The sequence below is a fragment of the Humulus lupulus genome, chromosome 6 (genome assembly GCF_963169125.1).
Source record: "Humulus lupulus chromosome 6, drHumLupu1.1, whole genome shotgun sequence".
Taxonomy (NCBI): Eukaryota; Viridiplantae; Streptophyta; class Magnoliopsida; order Rosales; family Cannabaceae; genus Humulus; species Humulus lupulus.
The window spans coordinates 176,401,437-176,422,096 of record NC_084798.1 but is presented as its reverse complement, the minus strand read 5'-3'; positions in this window follow the sequence as shown (position 1 = coordinate 176,422,096).

Below are 20,660 nucleotides of genomic sequence, written 5' to 3'. Positions count from 1 at the left end.
CAGGTAAAGTTTATCAAGCACTATGGATTTGTTAGTCAGATTCGACGACAAGGGTCTCGGCAGGGAAGCTGTTATACTAGTCAGTAGGGGTCGCGACCTCAGTTAGAACACTCGGACTAGAGGGTAGGACATCTTGTTCAGGGGCTGTAATGATCGTCTTGGTGGGTGGCACAACAGATTCTAGCTCAGAGGCTAGAGGTTGCTCGGCATGGACGGTTGGGGCCTCGTTCTTATCCCGCTAAGCACAGTAGTGCATAAGCTCATCATAGGCCTCTCCCAGATAACTAAAGGCCGTTGTCTTGTTGTGAACCCAAAAATCATAGAAGGTGCTCATACCAAAGTCCTCCAAAGCTTTAGCGGTAGCAACCCTGTCAATTTTCTCTTTCTTAAGAGCCTCTGCCAGCTTATCTTTTTCCTCCCGAGCAACCCTCCCATTAGCAACGTTCTTCTCCTTTAACTCCCCAATCCTCCTTTCCAACCTCTTAATGTTGAGATTCCTCTATTCGATAGAATATTTGAGCCCCTCATTTTCCTTGGTAATCTGCTCGGTGGCCTGTTGAAGATGCTGCACTAGCTCGGTTAGTTGGGCAACCTGAGAAATTTTATCCTCGGATTCTTTCACTAGGTCGATTACATGCTTGATCACCCCCTTGGATCGGTAATGAGCATAGCTAAGAGCCATCATGCATACAATATGAAATAAAGAAATTCAGAACAAGTAACAAGAGAAGAAAGACCACTCAGAGATCGAACAAATTCATTACTTACCTTGGTAACATCTTGAAGATCGGTGCTAGTAATGAAGTCTAGAGATTTGCTACTGAGAGTATCCATGAATTCGGTTTGGGAGGTGGACACCCTTTTTATATGTCCTTGCTGGATAGCCAGGGCTTTCTTCAGCATCCACAATAGTGCCATTGGGAGCTTTGCTCGGGCTAGTCAACTCTGATGCCGTCCTCAACAGATAATCCTCTGCCTTTTCCTGATTTGAGCGATGGAGTGGGCACCTTTTTCCGAGAAGATGCCTTATCAGGAGTCTTCTCGCCCTGCTCGGCAGCTCCGATAGGAGGGTCGACTTTTTGACGCTTGGCCGGAGGAACCTCATTGCTAGGACCACTTGTATGCTTTTGGGCAAATTTCTTGAAAAATACAGATGACATATTTACAAAATGAAAGCAAAGAATTAGCAAAAGTGCCGAGTAAGGTCAAAGCAAACAAGCAAAAAATCATCATAATTATTCAAAAAGTAAAAGTAAGTTGTGGACGGCGTCGGTATTGATCTCCATGGCATAATCAATTTTAGCTTCCCCTTCTTGCCCTGAAGAGCGTGACTCTTCCTCTACGGATGGGACCCCCTGCGTGACCCTAGTGGTGGCACGGCGTGCCACATGGGGGTCTTCATCCTCTGTACCGCAGTTAGTGTGTTTCATGTGAGCCATCGGTCATTTCAAATGATGTCTTACAACACAGTTTAGTGGTCACCTTCCCTCCGCGCATACAAGAAAAAGGGAAAGGTGAGGCAAGAACACTGAACAATGTTGATCGGTAGGGATTTATAAGTTATATCGACCAACCCAGAACAAAAATGAGACAACATACCGAACATAGGGCAGATTAGATTAAAAAACAAGTGAACCCAAGAAAGTGGAAGGTTTTCCCCAAAACAACTTTTGAGTGGTGTTCTTCGTGTTCTCTTAAGAACCCCGAACGTAAATCAACAAAAATAGGAAGTTAAAACCCAGTTTTTAAAAAATTAGAGGTTCAAAATGGTTATCCAGGCTGAAAGCCACTCAAAATAGTCATCTATTTACGGATTCAAGTAACATACATTCAAGAAATCAAGGAATTCATCAAGAAAATTACTTACAGTCACAATGAAAAAATGCAAAGAAAAAAGAGAGCATCTTGCATGAGTTACAGGAATAAAAAAAGAGAAAATGGAATACCTACTAGTAGAAAGCGACTGGAACAAGCGCGGTAAGAAGAACCTCGACAAAGCACGACTGAACGGTGGTCAATGTGGTAGTTTGGAGATTCAAAGAGCTCTGAGTATGGGTAATGTCTGGAAAAGAGAAAATGTAAAGTGGTACCAGGGATGGGGGAGACTATTTATGAGCCAGGTGCAACACCTTCTTATCTCTCACTACATTGATGGGTCGTCGCTTCAACTACTGAAGGCATGCTTCCCCAGACACTTCAGCATGCCAATCCAATCACTTCGCCTCAGCCGCCAAGTACGTCAGCTACTTTCTGGTAACTGCACAGTTCAATGAGTGGGGGACTATTATTGTGCTTTATGGTTCCAAAAAGAGGCGGGAAAAACAGAAAGGTTATTTCTTGGAAATACTAGGATATTAACTACATCAGGTACTATGCCACGTAGTAAGGAGCGTGTACCCCCGACCAAGCTGGATGGTATGGTCCCCAGAAAAAAAAGTTTCCATGCTGCTTAGAACCATTGCAAACTTGGGGGGCAAATATTATCCTAGAAATTGATACGTCTGACGTGGCATTAAGTTTGGACACGTGGAATAGACTAGGCAAACATCCCGATAGGTTGATCAATAAATACCTGCAGGATACACGACAAGTCACTGCTCGGTACGTTTGGCAGAGAGCGACTGGTCGGTGCGACATACAGGTAAACCTGGTCGACAGGAAGCAGTTACACTCACCGATCACAGTCTGCAGGAATCGCCCAATAACCCACAAAAAGTGCCTAACATCCCTAAAAACTTGGTCAAGGCTCCTGAAGAATAGGACAACAAATACCTGCGAGAAGAAGGAGATATTTCCCCATCAGTTATGCTTCAAGCGCAACCCTTGGACGAGAGGGACAGTATAAATACAAACTCTGCCACAGTGGAGGTGGTGGAGAGAAATAGCCTACCGAACAACACTAGGAACATAGTAGTTTGGCTTGGTACTTAGCAGTGATTCTGCCATACTGTATTGTCTTTTACACATGGAAATCAATTTGTAATCCCTTGTGATCTTGTGTAAACCTTCAAGATTAATACAAATCTAAGAGGACGTAGGTCATTACCTTGGGGTCAAACCTCTATAAATCTTGGTGTTCTCTATTATTTATTGCTCATTATTACTAGGTTCTTGGCTTATTTATGGTATATTGATTGTCTAATTGAAAGCTCTCTAGTTAATTATTTGACTCTGCGTCAGTTGGCTAAAAAACCAGTCAACACCTTTCATGGCCTGTTCACCCATGAGGGATCCTTTCCATATTCATGGAAAACAACTTTTTTTGAACGTGTTTGCCAATTGGCATGTGGCTAAAACGAACAGAAAAAGAAGAGCAAGAGCTTGGAAACCATGAAAAGCATGTTGGTAACTGGTTTACCATGAGTGCAGTGGAAAGCACAGGATGGTGGGCCCAGATATTTCAAAAAAAAAATTATTTAAACAATCTTTAAATAACAGATCCATTAATATGTAAAACATTAATCAAAGAGAAAAAAAAAAGATAAATGTTGACTGTCTTTTTCGCTATCAACCTTGAAATGAGAGATTAAAGAAACAAGTAACATGAACACATGAATTTTACATGGTTTAGGTTATAAAATAACCCTAGTCCACGAGTCTTTGGTATTAAGAGGGTTGGAAACTCGTTATGGCAAGTTTCAACGGTCTACTCTTAGGCAGCGTTTAGATTGCTCTACGTACAATGTATTTTCTCTCTAAAAAACCGAACCTTTTACAATGAGACTCCTAGCTCTATTTATAGATGCTGGGGGTAATTAATACTAATCATTTGTAATTAACATACATTCTTCACATTATTGGGGGATTAATCCCAATTCAATGCATTGGGCTGCATTGAATAGAGACCACTGCCCAAGTGAGATCCACGGGGCCCACTGTAGAAAAGGTACCTACTTTATGGGGAACATGCCCTGGTGCTGTCAAGGCATGTTGTACGTATTTCCGCGTCAGACGACGTAGTAGGAGTGCAAATTTTTTAATCGTACAATCGATAATATAGTAGGCGGATCACCTAAAATGTTGTTAGGTGCTCCTCTAATGCTATAAACCTGCACTGGTTGACACTTGGAACGCCATCTTAGGTCCGAGAACAAGAACCTCAGACCTGGGAGATGACTGGGTGAAGGAGAGCCTTCACTTTAATTGCCTGAGCTGGAGAACGTCCAGCTTCGAGGGCAAGCCCTAGAGAGTAATCTACCTTACCCACTGGCAGAGACATGAGACCTCACCTAAAAGGATCTTTGCCTCAAATAAAGCCCTTGGGGGATAACATACTCAGAATACATCTAAGATCGTTTGAGCCAGTCATTGTGAGTTGCCATGTGTCGGAGGAGAAAATACGTACAACATTTTCCCCCCAAGTCTTTACTCGCCCTTGCGCAGTGGAGACTTAAATTAAGAGGAGTGATTCGAAAGAATTGGAGATAAAAACATTTGGGCTTTCCTCTGAGGTCACTCTGAATAGTGAACCCACGTGTCGATGCCCCATTGCTGGGCTCATCAATCCGTGCATTTAATTTGGGGTCAACTTCGGGATCCCAAATGTCTACTGGGTACCCAAGGGTCTTTTCCCAAAGAAACAATGATTGCGATCCGTGCCTTTTGAACCCTGACCGATGGATCATCCCTGTGACCTTATCAGGGGAAGCCACACGACGGTCGTGGGGAAGTTGCTTTCCCCTTAAGTTCTATTGGGTATAAAACCTAAAAAAAATCTTCTCAGTCTCACACTGTAACCATACAAAAACCAAAACCCTCACAGAAACCTCTCTCCTTCCTCACCCTTATCTTTAACCATTTTTCCCAAAGCTCTGGACGGTTGGTGTGAATCGTCTTACTTCTAGGTGGACGGGAAACGATACTTCAGGGTTAGGACTCGCCTCATCACCTTCCTTCGTTTCATCTTGGTTAAGTGCCTTTCTGTTCTTATTTATGCTTGAGGATTCTTGATATGTGTTTAGGAATGCCAGTGAGATGGCATTTAGGAGTCTGTTTTTAGCTTTCACGAGTAATCTTAGGGACATTTTGATATTAGGGATGTTCAAAATGGCCCTCAAAAGTTTTTATGTCAACTTTGCATTTCTGGGCCTTTGATCGAAATCTGGGAAAATCCTAGATTCTTGTAGGTTCATCCCCTCCGGCTTGTCCTTAGGCATCGGGGATACCCCGCATTTCCAAAATCTTTATCTTCTCCCCGAGCAGTATCCCTAGAGTCATCTGTGTTTTGGCCATCTTTCCTTCGGTCAGAATAGTAACTGCATGGTTTTTGTCTCAGATGTCCGACGAACACTGGCAGCTACACGAACACGAGTTCTATCTCTTCGACTAGGAGATTTTTGATATGGCCTGAGCACATGGTGCCTCTGAAGGCAATACAAGGACGGGAGCCCAAGAGCCAGCTGGGGTCTTAGTCGTTCGTCCCAACAACCAAGTGGCGGAGAGGCCCAAAATGCCCGAAGACAGGGGGCTAACTGTGGAGGAGGGTAATAGGGCCCCACTTCCACACCCTAGACAAACGTACAAGGGCGATGTGTTCGTGGCAGAGGACTACCACACTTTGCTTCGACACCCCAACACCATTGAGGCTATCATGAGTCACTATTCGGTTGGGGACAAGTGTCTTATCTGCCTCTGTCGGGAGTCCAAAAGGGCGCTCTAAAGTGTCAACGACCTGGGCGCCTGGAGCCAGGCCCACCTGATGGCAGGGGCTACCCTACCCCTCAAATAATACTTTGTGAATTTCCTAAAGTTCATGGGGATAGCCCCTTTCCAACTTTCCCCCAATGGTTACAGAGTGCTCACGGGGATGTACATTCTGTATTGGAAGAAAAAATGGCCTAAGCTTTCGCCGACACAGATCCTCTACTTCTACAGCTTTCGCACCACTCCACGGAAGAAGAACACCAAACGAGACGTGTAACACCCCAAGTTGCTAATAAGGTTTAGGACCTTGATTAGCATGCCTGGAGGGCAATAAGTGAATTAGCATGATAATATATGAACTTGAATGAATATGTGATTAGAATGCATGTTTAGGTGGTATAAATATGCATGTGGGCCCCGTTTGTATGTTAAGGGTAAATTGGTAATTTTAGCCCGCTGAGGGCATAAATGTGATAGTTGTATTATGTGATTGTACCATGTGTGTGTGGTGATATTAATGTGATGCACGTGTCGAGACGGTCCCAGAGAGCTAGTTAACTTAAATGTCACAACGGGAATTTTATACCCGGCTCGGGAGGAGCCTAGGAGTACTTTGGGGAATTTCGTAAGTTGAGTTGAGAATTAGTGGTTAATGGTTATTGGTGATTGAGTAACCTGAGTAACCATTAGTAACTGCTGAGAGTAACAAGTTGTGATGGGAAAGTGGTAGAATTGTAATATAGGTGAAAAGACAAAGGTGCTCTTGAGGTTTAGTTAGGAAAGGATATTTATGGAAGGGTAGAATAGTCATTTGGTAAGGGGTAGATAACTTCAGCTGAGGAGAAAAGGTGATCATGTATTACACTTAGCCATAGTGAGTTTATGCTGAATTTGAAGAAAAGGCTAGAAGAAAAGGGGAGAAGAAGAGGAAAACTGAACTCTTGAAACCTATGAGAGAATTAAGGGAGTTTGAGGCAACCAAATTCGAATTTGAGCAAGGATTGATCAAAGGTAAGAATTTGAGCCCTGTGTTTGTTGAAATTAAGCTTGAATTTACAGAGATTAAGTCTAGGAACCTAAAGGAATATGGCTAGTTTTACTTTGGAATTCAGTTAGGTTAATCAAAGGGAAAGAGGCTTGAAGCTGGAATTGAGAAGAGTTCAAGCTGAGTTTTGATTGAGGTATGAATCCTTAGCATGTTTAAATTTCGTACCTAGTGTGGTTTAAGATTTTAGAAGTTTGGTTTGCAGTTTTTAAGCTTTGGATTATGTTTTAAAAGCCATGGTTTGAACTTCTGAAATTTGAAACTCAAGAATGGATTTTGAGTGTGATTGTGTAAATGAGTTTGATTTTTGATGTTTATAGGTTGTTAAAGGGTTCATTTGGGGTTTTAAATTGATTTTGGGGCTTAGGTACTTGTTTGGGTTGAATTGGAGTTGTTTTGGCTCGGGAAAAACAGAGGGGAAAACCCAGATTTTTGGGTTCGCGAAGGGGCGCCGCGGCGTTAGGCTATTTTCAGAACAAGGAATTTTGCATTTTTGGGTTTTTGCTCCGGGGGTTCGGGGGATGTTTCCGATGCATTGTTTTAGGAATTTGGGGATTCCGAGAGTGTGTGGGATTGGTCCCAGGAAGTGGTTTTGGATTTGTTAGTATTAAAGGATGTTTTATATGTGTTGTGACTAGGTTTTCGAAGAGGCTCGGGATAGAGGACCGTGATCGTGACCTTGGTACATTGTGAAGCTCGGGATACAGGTAAGAAAACTGTAACACCCGTGGAGCAGGGCATGGGCCCATAGTGTTGTTGCAGGGCACGACCCTAGATTGTATTATTGTTAGAGTGTAGCTTTAAATGAATTATTATATGTCTGATTGTTGTTTGAGAATGCTATATGTGGTTATAATAGAATGAACGGCAAAGGAGCCGGGAACGGTGAGGGGCTGAGAACGGCGAAGGCCGAGAACGGCAGAGGGGCCGGGAATATCACTTAGCACATGGAGTGCTTGTGGTTAGGGTGAGACCCCAATGGATACATGGGATATCCTTACGGTGTGGACCGAGAACCCAGGCTTTGGTAACGCTTCTGGGACAGCATGGTCGTATATGTGTTTAAATCGTATGGATTGTCTGATTAACTGTGAGTTATCTGCTATAGTGATTATATGATATGCATATGCTATGTGTTGTATGAGTTTTCTTGCTGGGCTTCAGCTCACGGGTGCTCTGTGTTGAAGGTAAAGGCAAAGAGAAAGTCAACCAGCCATGAGTACGGAGAGCGTAGGGGCGGTGCGTACATGTTTGGCCTGCTCGACTGCTTGGTCGGGGGCATTTTGGGAAATGGCTGTAACAAATTATGTTTTTGATAATTAGTCATCTGTAAACCTATTTTGAACTGTAAATATTTTGCAAACCTCATTTTGGGATCCCACATGTTAAACTCTTGAACTCTTAATGAAATAGAGTACCTTTAAAGATTACAGCCTTGACTTTTTGTTTAATCACACTTTTGTTCTAAAACCTTGTTTAGCGAGTTAATTGCACATTTTAAACCCACTTAGTAACGACTCTAAGGTAGTAGGGCGTTACAAGATGAGTACTATGCCTTGATGAAGTACGCAGCCTCATCGCTCGACTACAAGGATCCTCACCATAATGAGAATCATTCTCAAAATTAAAAGGATGCCTTCTTCTTCACGAACGACTTCCCGATTCGCAGCAATTCGACCCTGATTCTCAACTTCTCCCGAGTTGGTGAGTATCTTCCCAAACATGTTATCTTTCACATTTTTAGGGCTTTTTTGTGTTCGATACTTAGTCAATTTCTTTTGAATAGGCCCTTTCCGTCGAACCCATTACATCCAACTCATCGAGGATCATCTCCAGGCGCTGAAGGCTCTCCCCGACCGAGATTTGGTCCTTAGCGTCCTAGTAACTGAAGCAAACCTCATCAGGTTGGGGCTTTTCAGCATGGAACAAAGAATCAACAACCTGGAGCTGACCAAGTATTGCCAGTCCAAAAAGTCTCAGGAGTTGGCATCCCATAACATCAACTACATAGACGGGCTGGCCCAGAGGGCTTTACAGAAATGGCTGGTGGAGGAAAGGCTGGAGAACATGTGTGTCGTAGAAGATGCTTGAGAAGCGCCAAAGGATCGGCAGATCGAGGAAGAGCTTCAGGCAGGGATGGAAGCCTTGCACGCTGCTCCAGGTAAACAATCCTTCACCTTATATCATGCTCCCCGGGTAGGGGATAGGATAAGTCCCAAACATATTTGGGCCTCCCTAGCTCTCCTTCGCTATGGAAAAAGTTCATATCGACACTGAACTAGGGAAGAATTCCAAGATTCCATAGATTTAATAGACATGTATCTCCACCACCTGAGGAGACATTCAACTCCTCAAGGCTTTCTACCCCTAGACCTAGTGGCGTCTTTCAACTCAAACTAGTGCTATAAATATGGCACCAACATGAGTTGTGAGGTCAGAAGTAGAATAAGACACCCTCATGTCTGCACCAAGGCTTAACCCATGGTGGGTCTTCGAGTACCTTATGTTATGGAATTAATTTACTGAGGGGAAATACACTAACAATTTAATTTGTTCTTGCAGCTCACATGGGGTTAGCCGACATTGTCGGTTCGCCCTGAGGCTCGGAGGGCCCCCAAGCTCTTTGGCGGGAGAGGGGTCGTCATGTCCTCGGGAGCAACCAGAACTCTCCTTCAGCCAAGAGGTAGAGAGTCCCCACTCCCCCTATAGAGATTCTTGCGGTCGACTTGCCCCTGATCATGGAGATTCCTTCAACACCCAGGTCAGAAGAGGCGATCCAAGAGCCGGGGCAAGAGACGGTCCAAGAGCTGGTCCACGGGATGGTTCAAGACTTAGAGAAAGAGGCGGTGTCACCCAAAATCCGCCTTTTGGTATATCTTGAGAAATATGAGGTGGCCTTACTGGAGTAATACGAGAAGATACTTCAACATTTTGAAGCACAGCTGGAGGAAGGTAGCAAGGCCTTGCACGAGACAGCCGAGGCCCTTCATCAACTTAAGCCACCCCGAGAAAGGCCAACCGTTCCTCCAATAGGTCGGGTTGAGATGGAGACTTTGTTCTCCACTAAGCTAGGGGAGATCATTGCTCCTCTTGCCGCCGAGATACTTCATGGGGTTAGCTCCACTATGTGTGAGTTGACCGCCAAATGCTTCTCCCAACTAGGCAACACTAGAGAGGCTTCTCTCGTGGTCTCGTGTCTGTGCGCTTTTGTTCGGGTAAGTTATTCATTCTCGTGCTTGAATTCAATTCAGCAAGGCTTTATTAGGCAAACATTTTCCCTTTTTAATTTTTCTTTTTGCAGTCTACCTTGGCCTGCTAGCACCTGGGAGACATCATGATGGAGAATTCGTATGAACTTTAGAGGTCCTCGGAAAAAAGCCCCCCTCAAGAAGATAATCCAAGGCCCTTGGGAAGAGCTTGCCCGGGCCAAGGCTGCCCTCAAAGATGAGTGAAAATGCTCTTAGGAGCTTGAGGAAGCTGTCTAGAAGGCCACTGAGGACATGCAGCGGTCCAAAGAGGAGATGGAAACAACCACTGGGAGTATGCAGCAAGCCTAGGAGGAGGCTAAGAAGGCCATAGCTGAGGTCGCCCGAGTGGTCCTTGAATACTCCCAACTTAATGAGCAGGTTAAGGAGGCCATCGACCGAGCTCAGATAGGGGAGAGAAAATCCCTCCAAGACATGGATATGAACATGTCCTCTCGGTGGTGGAAGGAGAAGATGGAAAAAAAATCGAGATAATCGCTGAGGATGCCTTCTATGTGGCCTGGTATAACAACCAAGACATAAGCTTGGATTTCACTGGAGATCCTGAGAAGTATAGACTCCTCTTTGAAGAGCGTCTCTGAGCGACTCAGGCAACGGAAGCGGCTTAAGCAACCAAGGCAACCCTGTCCACTAAGGCAACTTCGGCTACTGAAATGGCTCAGGCAGAGGGGGCCTCGTGTGCAGACCCGATCATTGTAATGGTGGAGAAGGTCTCGGAGGACTGTTCACAATTTTCATACTTAGGCCTGCATGCCATAACTTGTTGGGGTATAGACAAACAGCACTTGAGCCCTTGAGCATAGCTGTAATTACTTTCCTGCTTTACGAATTATGCAGCTTGCCTTACTTTTTATTTTGGTTTGGTTCTATGAATTCAACGTAACCTACCTGCCACGAGAACAAGCACTCAAACCACTTTAAACACTTGGTTCTATAAGTTTAATGTAATACAACTGCCACAAGAACAAGAACTAAACCTGTTTTAAGCATCTGGTTCTATAAATTCAACGTAACATGATTGTCACGAGAATAAGAACTCAATCTGTTTTAAACATCTAGTTCTATAAATTCAATGTAACATGATTGTCATGAGAATAAGAACAACCGTTTTAAAAATTTGGTTCTATAAATTCAACGTAACATGATTGTCATGAGAATAAGAACAATCATTTCAAACATCTTGTTCTATAAATCCAACATAACACGATTATCATGAGAACAAGAATTCTAACCGTTTGTAAGGTGATTCTAGCGTTTAGTGTCTCTTGTATGCTCATAGTCCTAAAGGTAACTTTAACGTAGAATTTACTATTAGTCCTAACTCGGCGTCCTATATCCCCACAATCCAAAGATTCGGGCTTTCAGGGGGCCTTGCACGTGGAACCGCCTGCCCCCCAAGTAGTCGGTCAGGGACTTTTAGAGATTCCACTTGCCACTTTAGATCTCATAGCTCCTCGGGCTTGATGTCCTCAAGAGGTGATGTTAATAGGGTGTCTGAGTACAAATGACTTGGGCATCCGTTCACATCTCGAGGATTAGGATTTGATTATTACTCCTCGGGCGCACGCTGTCCTCGGGAGGTAACCTGAATCTCTAAGTTCGTGATGTCTTGGGTTTTTTCCAGGTTTTCTAGCTATGGGATACAGTGACACTAAGGTTGTTTTTTTCTTTGACTAGCAAAGCTCCCCATGTCACAGATTTCTCGAGGCAAAGTACTGGGTACTCAGCCTTCTGTTCGCCTCTCGAGATCAAGAGACTTGGTCAGAACTCCTCAGGCTTGGTGTCCACGGGAGGTGACAAAAGACTGTTCTCGCGCTACTAAGGTTATCTAGCTCCTAGGTGCTAAGCTCTATTTTGCCTAGAACAAGCTTAGTCTTCTAGGCTAGACTAGTCTCCTAGGATTTTCTACTCCCGGGATGGTGACGCTTGACTTACTCCTTGACAAGCTTATTGTGGATGCCGAAATTCCATTTGCACGAGGCCCCCGTCTTGTGCCCTTCAAAATATAGGCTCGGAATGGAAACGGACAAGCTCGACCTTGTGCCTTGCACTAAAGGCCCCGCAACAACACCAAGAGAGGCATGGCCTCACGCCATGAAACCCGTCTCACACCCCAAGCCTCTGCCTCGTAACCCCATCTCACGCCCCTCGCACGCTGTGACTCGTGCCAGCATCTTGCGAGGACACCTCCCTACTTCTCCTCGTGCCAGCGTCTTGCAAGGCCCCTCGCATGCTCCAACTCGCGCCAGCGTCTCACGAGGGCATCCGCCTGCTCCGCCTTGCGCCAGCATCTCATGAGGCCCCTCGCACGCTCTGCCTCAAGCCAACATCTTGCGAGGGCTTTCGCCTACTTTCCCTCTTGCCAGTGTCTAGCGAGGCCCCTCGCACGCTTCACCTCATGCCAGTGACTCGCGAGGGCATCCACTTGCTCCACCTCATGCCAGCATCTCGCGAGGGCATCCATTTGCTTCACCTCATGCCAGCATCTCGCGAGGCCCCTCGCACGCTCCGCCTCATGGCAGCATATCGCGAGGGCATCCGCCTACTTCTCATCGTGCCAGCGTCTCGCAAGGTCCCTCGTACACTCTGCCTCACGCCAGTGTCTCGCGAGGGTCTTGCCTCTCAGGCATCTTGGGACCATGTCCTCCCTGACAACATATAGGGACTTCAGTACTTGAAGTTCATTGGAATATGGTTCCTTGCGAGGGTGAAAACCCATGTATGACCAGAAGAGCTCGTACATGTGTGGAATACATAGACAAGTAGTGGACCTCGTCCACCCCAGGCATGAAATACGTACGAGGGTACGGCCTTGAAAACCCCAAATGTCTTATCCTAATCTTCATGCTAGACAAGTAGTGGTCGTACGAGTAAGGTACCTGATGTGGTCCTTCCCAGCCAGCCTCTGACATTCGTACTAAACAGATAGTGGAGGTACAACCAGGTACTAAAATTGAGGTGCTCCCGCAAACCCTTGGCGTGTACTAGAGCCGACCACCACACTCTCGGCACCACTACCATTCATAGACTGCATATGCAGGGTCATGTTCCCCTGGGACCACCATGTATAGTGAGCCAATAGTGCTCTCCCATAAATACTACCTCCCTTCACTTAAGAAGGGGGTCGAACTTTGGGAGTTTTGTAATCAACCATTGCTAATGAAAACACACATTCTACGTTCTCTCTATTTTCCATTCTAAAATTCTAGCATTTATGTTTTGTGTTCTTGAAACCATCAGAAAGTGTGCTTTAAGTTCAGTTGATTTAAGTTCGTTTCTATTACAACTCACAAACCTCTTAATCTAACTTAGTTGACAAGTTCTTACCATTAACAATTTGGCACCGTTTGTGGGAAGGATAAGTGTTAAGCCACTATTCTTTTATTGATTTCGGCAAGGAAAGATGCCAAGAAATTCTAAGTGTTTGAGAGAACCACGAGAGGTTGAGGTCCACTTGGACAAAGATCAGCTGAAAGCCTCCCTGAGGAACCCCCCACCACCAAAAAATGTGGATGCAGCTCTTGAAGATGAAAGGGAGGCTTCACCCCAGGTGTCCAGCCCGATGGAGGCTGTCTAGGAGCAGCGACTGCCCCTACGGGTGGCGCAGGAGCGTTTCCTCTCCCAAGGGGACCACAGGTGCCGAAAGATTGAGTCCTTCAATGCGCATACCCGACAAGGGTCCTCGAGTACATTCCATAAGCTCGAGCTCTAGGACTCGATTCTACGAAGATGAGATATGCGAGTTACACTGAAAGAATCAAAGGCTAGAAACCACCTTAGAAAATATGCATGAGGTGTTAAATGGCCTGTTACAAGGAAATTCAACCGTGCATCTTCCTAAGCGAAATGAGAAAGGTCATGAGGGAGGAGAGACCACAATCCCTGTGGATGACGGAAGGACTCGACTCTCCACTAGCAATACCCCTCGGCCAATGCAGCATGAACATCCTGGGCAGGCGAAGCAGCCTAAGAGGCTAGAGTGGAGGAACGACGCTAACCCTCAAAATGAAAGTTGAGGTCACTTCAAGGTAAACAACCCCAGACTTGAGAGAAGAGCTCAACAGGAGAAGGATGGATGAGAGGACCACACCTCCTGTGGCTCCCCTAGAAAACAAAAGGAAAGGAAAGGCCAACCCATCCAACTTGAGAGACTCCTTGAACAAAAGGAGACAAGACTTAGACACCGAGATGAGGAGCCTACGGAGCAAGATAATCATTGAGTCTGGGGAGCACGCTATCATCGACGAGTTTGATTGCAGATCACCCTTCACTAGAGAAATCCAAGCTTTGTGAATCCCAACCAATTTCAAAGAGCATCACATGACCCCTTACGAGGGCAGTACGGATCCAAAGTACCATCTTGACGTGTTCAATGACCTAATGAAGTTAAGGGGAATTAATAGTAGAGCCAGATGCCATCGCTTTGCTGTTACATTAAAGGGTCCTGCGTACAAGTGATTCAAGAGACTCAGGCCAGGGTCCATTAGGTCTTGGAAACAATTTTCTAACGAATTTCTCTTGCAACATCATGTTATGCATGATTACACCATGTTAGGCACCAGCCTCGCTAATGTAAAATAAGGAGAAGATGAGAGTCTAAAGAGCTATATCCATAGGTTCAATATGGAGGCAACCAAAGTAGGAAGCTTGGCCCGAGGGGAGTTAAAAATGGGCATTACAGCCGGAGTGCGCCTGGGTAGTAAGTTGTGGGATAACATGCTAAAGAAGGATGTCACTGACTTAGACAATTTCTACGAATGGGCACCAAATTACATCCATGTTGAGGATGGTCATGAGAGTCTTAAGGCTGGGAAAGCCGAGTCATCCCTAAAACCCTCAATCCGTGAAGGCCTAAATAACGCAAAAAAAGGAGGGCCTACAAAGGGTCGAGAGATAATCATCCTCGGAAGCCCCAACGTGTAGGTGAACACAGACAGATCCCATACACCTTTTATACCAACTGAACACATACTATGGAGCATATCTTCGTCATGAAAGAGAATCAGGCCCCCTTCAAGAGACCCCCACCAATGAAGAAAGATCGATAAAAAGAGACCCCAGTAAGTATTGTTAGTATCAAAAAGACATTGGCAACACCACAACAAAATGCACTCATTTAAAGGTAGAAATTGAAGAAGTTATACTTAGGGGACACTTGGGTTGATACGTCCGCAGAGAACTGGAAGAAGGACCACCCTTACCACGGGCATGAGATGTAGCCCTAGAGGTGCAAGGAGAGGTTAGGACCATCTTCGAAGGGCTAGGATTCAGAGGCGAATCAAGGAAGGGGCGAGACAGATACACTAGGGAAGCCAGGCAAAGTCCACCTCCATGGGTCTTAAGTTTGGAGGAATGACCCCCAAAAAGCTTTAAGGGAGAAAACGACTCAATAATCTACACTGAAGAAGAAGCACGGGGTGCGCATTTTCCGCACAACGACCCCTTGGTGTTGACTGTACAACTGGCTAACATGAGGGTGCATCGGGTCATGGTGGAGAATGGGAGCTCCATAGACATCCTATATCGCCTAGCCTTAGAGAAGATGGGACTGAGCATCAAGAACCTAAAACCCTGCAATCGAGTTAGCCCTCACCATGGGAGAGCAACCCAGACAAACCATCATAATGGTAAACTTTGTCGTTGTAGACTGTGCCTCGGTCTTCAATGCGGTATTAGGGAGACCTTCCCTAAGAGAATTGAAGGCAATAACCTCAGTATATCACTTGGCCATAAAATTCCCCACTCTTGGAGGGATAACGAGCGTGAAAGGGGAGCAGAAGGAAGCGAGGGAATGTTATAACATGTCCCTCCGCACAGCCATGAAACCATCAGTAACATGGCGATGGTAGTGCATGGAAGTGCAAACCCACATGAATTAGACCCCCGGGTCGTAGAGGAACCCAGGGCCGAGCCAGTAGAGGAATTGGAAGAAGTCATAGTTATGAATGAGCCGATGAGGAAGTTGAAGGTAGGGAGAAACCTTCAGGATAACGTAAAAGAGAAGTTTGTAGAATTTCTGAAAGATAATCTTGATGTATTCGCCATGAGTCACGAGAACATGGTGGGGATAGATCCATCAGTCATATGCCATCATTTGAACATCGACCCAAAAGCAAGACATGTGAGGCAGAAAAGGAGGGTGCTAGATCCTGAGAGATACGTAGCCCTGAAAGAAGAAGTTGACAAGTTGCAGGAAAATGTATTTATCTGAGAAGCATTCTACCTAGTATGGGTATCAAACCCAGTCCTAGTCCCAAATCCCAATGAAAAGTGGTGGACTTGCGTGGATTTTACTAACCTCAATAATGCATGCCCTACGGATAGCTTCCCACTTTCTAGGATAGAACAGTTAGTAGACGCAATGGCTGGGCATGAGCTACTCAGCTTCATGGACGCCTATTCTGGGTACAACCAAATATCCATGAACCCAGCTGATGAAGAGCATACTTCGTTTATAACGGAAAATGGGCTCTATTTCTATAAGGTGATGCCTTTTGGGGTTAAAGAATGCGGGCGCTACTTATCAAAGGTTGGTAAACAGAATGTTTGCAAATCGGATAGGAAGAAAAATGGAAATATATGTGGATGATATGTTGGTGAAGACTAAGAGGGCAGAAGAGCTCACAAACGACCTTGGTGAAATGTTTGACGCCCTCCAAAGATTCCAAATGAAGTTAAACCCACTCAAGTGCACCTTAAGTTCCTCGATTTTATGGTAAATTCCTGGGGTATAGAGGCCAATCCTGATAAAATCAGAGCATTATTGGAAATGAGCCCACCGAGAAACAAAAAAGGAGGTGCAATTCTTGACAGGGAGGGTAGCAGCACTCAACAAGTTCATTTCTAGATCCACCGACAAGTGTCTCCCTTTCTTCAACATCCTAAAAGGGAACAAAAAGTTTTCTTGGAATGCAGATTGTCAGGAAGCCTTTGCTAAGCTAAAAGAACACCTCAAAAAACTGCCTCTTCTGGCTAAGCCCAAAAAAGGGGAAAGGTTGTACCTATACTTAGCAGTGTCAGAACATGCCACTAGAACCGCCCTAGTCAAAGGGGAAAAGAAGCACCAACAGCCTGTATACTATGTCAGCAAGCGGTTGGTAGATGTAAAACCCGGTACCCAGAAATAGAAAAATTAGCATACACTTTGGTGGTGGCCTCACGAAAGCTAAGGCCCTATTTTCACGCTCATGCTATTGAAGTGCTCACCAACACCACTTTGCGTGAAGTCTTGCATAAACCAGAGACTTCACGAAGGTTGCTAAAATGGTCGATTGAATTAGGTCAGTTCGACGTCACTTATACTCCAAGAATCTCAATCAACGGGTAGGTACTTACAAACTTTATAATCGAGTTTTCCTACCGACCCCATGAAGAGGGAGAAATAGAAGAAAATGAACCGACCTACAGAGGAGAAGAAAAGAAACCTGAAGAATGGAGCCTCCATGTAGACGGAGCGTCCAACGAAGGAGGGGCAGGAGCTGGCATAGTAATGACGGGACCTGGGGGGGCACAAGAAGTATTGCGCAATAATATTTAGATTTGAAGCTTCCAACAATGAAGCAGAATACGAAGCACTCCTAACTGGCCTGCGACTAGCCAAGGAGCTGAAGGTAACACATTTGCATGTTTTTAGTGCCTCACAATTGGTGATATTTTAAGTGAAAGGTGAATATCAAGCAAGAGGCCCAAAGATGGCTGAATACATGGCTAAGGTGAAAGGGTATTTGGACTAGCTGGAACAATATACCATAGAAAAAATCCCAAGAGAGCAAAACATGAATGTCGATGCTCTCGCAAAGCTCGCATCCACCCGAGATGGAGATTCGCTTGAGTCCATCCCGTGGAATACCTGTCCAAATCAAGTACAGTAGAGGGGGAAGTTCACATGGTCAGTGTCCCCGAGGATTCATGGACCAAACCCATCTCAAGGTACTTAAGTGATGGAACATTTCCTTTGGACAAAAAGGATGCCCGTAAGCTGGTTTACAAAGTCACCCGATACACCCAGGTAGATGGAGTCTGGTATTAAAGGGGCTTCTCCACCCCGCTCCTTCGGTGTATAAATAAGGAGGAGGCTTTGAAGGTTCCATGAGAGATACACGAAGGAGGAATGTGGAAATCATGCTGGGGGAAATCCATGGAAAAAAGGCCATGCAACAAGGGTATTATTGGCCTGCATAAAAAAGGATGCGAGTGACTTCGCAAGGAGATACAACAAGTTCCAATGGCATGCGAACTACCCCAAACAGTCACCAAATGAGCTAGTGAGCATGACCAGTCTGTGGCCCTTTGCCGTGTGGGGGATTGATTTGATTGGCGCGTTACCGGCAAGAAGATGAGGAGAAAAGTATGCAGTTGTAGCAGTGGATTACTTTACCAAATGGGTTGAAGCACATCCCCTAGTCAATATAATGGCTAAGCAAATCATTGCCTTTGTCAACAAGTTTGTCATCTGTAGGTATGGGGTGCCCTACAAGATAATCTCCGACAACGACACCCAGTTTGAAGGAGGGTTGTTTGACGAATATTGTAGAGAAAGGGGGATCAAGAGGAGTTTTTCCGCTGTAGTACACCCTTAAGCCAATGGACAAGTGGAAGCCATCAACAAGATCCTCAAGAAGAACCTAGAAATGAAATTGGAGAAGTTGAAGGGAGCCTAGGTCAAAGAACTGCCTAATGTGCTTTGGGCCTACAAGACCACCCCCATTCTACTACTGGAGAAACACCTTTCGCCCTAGCCTATGGGTGTAAGGCTATTCTTCCAATAGAAATGAAAGTCAATTCTTTCTGTGTACAAGCATACGATGATTAGGCTAACCACGCAACGTTGGCTGAAAATTTGGACATATTGGAGGCATGAAGAGAAAAGGCACAGCTGAGGTTGGCAACGTACCAACAGTGGGTCGCATGGTACTATAACTCAAGGGTGCGAGAGATGGCATTTAGGGTCGGAGACCTCGTGTTAAGGAAAGTCCTACCAAACACTCGCGACCTAGGAGCCAGTGTATTGAGGGAAAACTGGGAGGGACCCTACCAGGTTCCCTAGGTAGTGCCCCCTAACACCTACAAGCTAGCACGTTTGGATGATACCATGGTACCCAGAGCGTGGAACACAGAGCACCTAAAAAAATACTATTAGTAAGACCTACATATTTGTGGCAAGAATGTCTTTACTTTTTCTAAGTATGCAATGTCAGGTTAAATAGTTAAGAATTAAGGAGGTTATCTCAAAAGCCTCAATAGATGCAATACTGCCATGAGCACCTTTTTAGTCTACCTATCTTTAACGAGAATATTTCATTTTCCATCCCAGTCATTACTTTTTGTTTTCCATGAAAACACCCATATAATAGATATGCACACATAGTGGGGATAAAACGACGAAAGTGCTCAATGAGATAAATCCCACCGACCACTTGGGGGGTAGGAAGGAGATATATATATAATGATGATGAAAAACCCCGCAAGGTGTCCCTTGAATTCATAAAGATTAGCTACCCTATGGATATCAAAAGAGCCATAAGGAGGGTGTAAAAAAAGAGCCTTGTACAACATCTCTTGGGTTCATGAGGATTATCTACCCTCATGGATCTTAGGAGATCCAAGAGGCTCTGGAGGGGTAACTCCCCTGAATGAAGAGGTAAGAAGCCAAAGGTATTCCCTGAATTAATGTGGAAAAACTGCCCTTGTGGATGATAAGGGGGGCCTAGCAGATAGGCAGAAACAACCTCCTAGAAAAGGTCAGTACCTCCATGAGAAGTAGGGCTTCAAGGAGAATGCCCGTCAATAAGTTTGGAGCAGTAGTCAAGCCGTCTAGCCAAAAAGGGTCCCAAAGGATACCATTGCAAAAATAGTACTATACATAACGACGAGAAGGAATATTCTCGCAAAAAATCACAAAGAAAAAGAGGGCCTTTGACAAAGAAAAAGTCCTGATTCCACGAACTCGGGTCATCCTTCTATCAAAGAGACATGAGAGTTGGCCTTTTGTAAAAAGTAGAAGCTCGTCGACTTAGGAGTGGGCATGAGGTTGTACATGAAATTCACCTCCTGGGTCGTGGGAGCGCGACCATTGAGCTTCATGAACGCCATGTACAGGCAGCTCAGGGTCAACCAGCTGTTGGGTGCCAGCTAGAGTGGAGCAAGGTCAAAGTGGTTTAGGATCATGATGAAGAATGGGTGTAGAGGAATGGTCCCACCCGCCTTCAAAATATGTTCACTAAAAGCGACGTAGCCCTAGCGGGGGGGGGGGGGGGGGGGGGGTTATTAGCCCGACATTTATTGGACGGTACATACAATTTGTACTCCTTACTAATATGGTACTTCTCAGACAACTCTAATAGCCTGTTTTTTGACACGCTGGAAACAATGGTGGACATCAGTAGAAGACCGACGTTAAACCAGATAAGAAGCTGGAAATAATAGCCTCTCGATCCTCCTCCACGTTAGCCCTAATCATGGATATCTCCGTCTCCCTGTGGTAATCTTCAACACTTCTAGAACCTTGAGTGAGGCTTTGCAGATTTGTAAATAAGTCCATATAGTAGTGACTTTGAATGAATCTTATTCTCATGACAACTTTCATTTCCCCCCAAGTCTCAATAGGCCTTTCACCATTTCTTCTCCTGTTCAAAGTCAATTGATCCCACCAAACAATAGCATAGTTAGTGAAGTCAATGGTAGCTAGTTTTACCTTTTTCAACCCA